We start from the raw sequence: 3,807 nt of genomic DNA on the forward strand, positions 1-3,807 counted from the left end.
TACTCAAAATATGTTAAATTCATCACAAGTATTAGTTTAACAACTCCAATTAAGGAAAGTTAAGTGCATGTTAGAAATCCAAAATTATTATTGATCTTTGGATGAATGCAATATGTTTAGTTGAAGAGTTGGAGTTGAGAGTTGAAGGGAAAGGACCCGAAGTTGGAACCACTTATAAGAACACATAGGAGCTTACATGGGAGCTTACGGAATATTTATATAGGCTTGGTGTCGAGGTATGTCACTTGAGGTGATTTTCAAAGGATTTAAGAACAAGTTGGAAAAGTTTGCGTATAAACTTGTTTTAAAAATGAAATTCCCAAAGAGTTCTTAAATCTTGAAAAATGATAACAAAATGATAATTTTGAATATGGAATAATTTATTACATGTATTATTATTGTGGGCATCATACATGTTAATTTTATGAATTGTTGTATGTTTAAAGGCATGTTTAACACTACTTTGTTTATTGTGATGGAAATCATTTTATGAACTTTGAAAATATTTAAAATTCATTTTAAAAGTAATTTCCAGTAGCTATATGTTAAGAAAATCTCTTGGATATTTTTTGTTTAAATTTATTCGTTAAATTGATATTTTAATGGATATTAAGGTGTTAAATACTCTTATTATAAAACATGGTATTAAATAAAATCTTGATCATCAAAACCAATTAATAAAACCATATTATAATGTCTCCAAAAGGATTTGGCTAGAAAATATTTAATTTGGAATTTTTTATGATTTTTGAGTAATCATTAAATTGTCTATCAGAAAATTGTAAAATAGTAAAATATAAAATAATTATCAAATAAAAACATATGGATTTGAAATTTTTATCAAATACTCATATGGACAGCAACTAAAATTGGTAAAATTTTGGGAAGATTTTGTTGACATTAAAGGACCTTAATAATTTTTACTCGGTTATTAATAATCGGTAAGTTAGAAAATGGTAAATATAAAATAAATAATAAATGATGTCTTTTGGACATAAAAATTTTATCAGACACTTATATAAATAGTAGATATGTGTTCAAAATTTTATATGGATTTTCGTGACCATATATGGACTTAAATAAATTTTATTCGTTTTATCGGTAAAATAACGATATTAATTATTAAATATACCCCACATGATTTTTAATGGTTATTTAAAATTTTATACCCCTTAAAATAGCTTCTGAAATATGATAGAATTTTTATAATATTTTATTTGGACTCAAAATAAGTTTGAATGGCCTAATAAACATGTTATATGACTTCTGAAACTTTGGGATAATTTTATTAAGCTAATTATTAATTATTTACTAGTTTATCAAATTAATAATAACTTGTTTAATTATTAAAAGGTGTAATATTGATAATTAAATTTGAGTAAAAGTAGAACTATATATAAAAAAAGTTATAACTGTATTAGTAACCTACCGCCGCATAGTATAAAATAAGTTTAATTTAGGTGGTTTATAAATTTTATGAATTTAAGACATCATTTAAATAACGGTAAATACCTATATTGTTGAAAGTAATCGTAAAATCGTTATAAATTGGCATAACAAATTATAATCTGATGGGACAACCTTAAATTCATTTTAATTAAGGTATTATAATAACTTGATAAATTTGGGCCTTGTTGGAATATGTATAACCAATTATCAATTTTATTACCGGCAAAACTATATCGTATCTAAGAAAATAGTTTTTTATGAAATATTTTGTAATAATGATTTTATAGGCATTTGAACTATATTCTAGTTGTTTTGAATGAATTTCAAAACTCTTTTAAGTTATATTTAGTTTAAGAAGGATTGAAACGAAACATTTTATTGGTTTCCTTGAAAAATCGTATTGAACTTTAATTACTTTTTGTTACTATGCATTTCCATAAATCACTAGTGGAAAAAACATCATTTGCTGCGGTTTTTTAGCCATAATGCTGCGGTTTTGACCCCAAGCATTAGTGATAGCAGCAGATGGCCTATTTTAAATGCTGGAACCGGGAGTGAGAAATCTTCAAACCCCTTTACAATAGTTTCTACAGTCACACTGATGTGGACACCTGTAACAGGCATGGAATGCACAGTTTGACCCTCTTTGGTTGACTGTGCCACACCATATGCAACCTCAGTTAAGTCGCCACCACTAGCAACACCTAACAGAAGCAGCAAAAGAGAATAAGGAGTCACCTCCTGAAATTTGTGTCGTTTAGTATAATTAGCATCAGAATAAAATATTAAAACACGTTTCAATTTAAATTAATAAGTGCTTATATATTTAAAAACAATGTACCTTTACCACTGGCTCGGGTGTTGGCTCCGGATTTTGAGCAACGGAGTTTATGGTCTTTGATGTAGGATTTTGTGCTTCGGGGGTAGTAATGGGCTGGTGCTACGGGGGTAATGGGCTCAGGTGTTGGCTCGGGTGTTAGCTCGGCCAAAGCCTTAGGATCCCCATGTTGACTTTGCTGATCCTCGACAATCAGATTTGCCAAGTCTACAGTGGGTGCTCCCATCTTCTACAACACGAATGCCACTTTGGCGAGAACGTCCTTCGTAATTTTGCTCTAAGGGTCGCTACTTAATCAGGTGGCATCGTTCTGAATTGAGTAGCAACACACTCTTTGCCAAATGCCTTCTTTACCCCCACGCAGATGCCTCCTTTTCCGACTACCCGCCCTCTATGGTCTTTCCCTAAGACCATATGCAATGTATAACCATTGCCTCTTGGGGTGAACTCCCTCGTAACTTCTTTTTCCTTCCAGCCTATCTATTCAAATAAAAAGTGACATATATAACAATTAGTTTAAGTAAATCAAAACCAAAAAATACGAAACAAATCAAGAATATACATAATATTTCAAAACTCACCACAACATCAGCAACCTTCTTCGTTCCCGAATTAGTAATGGTAAATTTACCACTTGATTCTCGGGAATGAAGTCCGCAATACCAATCTCGCACCTGATCTCCAGCAGGAGTATTCACGGATGTGGAGGTAGCCATAGATGAGGTCGGGCCTCATTGTACGTTTTTGGGCCCAAGCGATGGTAAAACTTCTTTTTGCTTGCTGATTCAGAAGCTTTACCACACTCTTTCTAATTAAATAATAGAAATAAAATGTCATATATTAGTTTATTGATTGAATCAAAAGAAGTGAATTTAAATCAAAAGCTATAATATAATATGGAATACTTACAACTTCAATGGGAGTTGTTCTTTTGGCAACAAAAGCCTCCCATTCATTCTTCGATATGTGACCCTATATTTCTCAACTTTGAAGGTGCTTACTCTCTACCTTCGTTTCCCGTTTTGACCTTCTTGGTCTTACGGGCACGCTTCTTGGTGATCCAGCCACATACTAGCCTGGATTTGAAATCTCAGAATCTTTCAGCAACAGTTGAAAGAAAACATTATTCTTCTCCTCATCATTCTTGATGTGATAAAGATTCTACAAAAAAAATTATATTTATTAGTGTCAATTAAATTAATTTTTAAATGAAACTAAATAAATAAAAATAGTGAAGTTGCTTACCACAGTATCATCCCATAGAGAGTACTTCAAACCCTCTGAAACCTCGTTCTATGCGTACAATATATATATATATATATATATATATATATATATATATATATATATATATATATATATATATATATATATATATATATATATATATATATATATATATATATATATATATATATATATCACATATATATATATATATATATATATATATATATATATATATATATATACATATATATATATATATATATATATATATATATATATATATATATATA

Source organism: Amaranthus tricolor, chromosome 10 (genome assembly GCF_026212465.1).
Source record: "Amaranthus tricolor cultivar Red isolate AtriRed21 chromosome 10, ASM2621246v1, whole genome shotgun sequence".
Classification (NCBI taxonomy): Eukaryota; Viridiplantae; Streptophyta; class Magnoliopsida; order Caryophyllales; family Amaranthaceae; genus Amaranthus; species Amaranthus tricolor.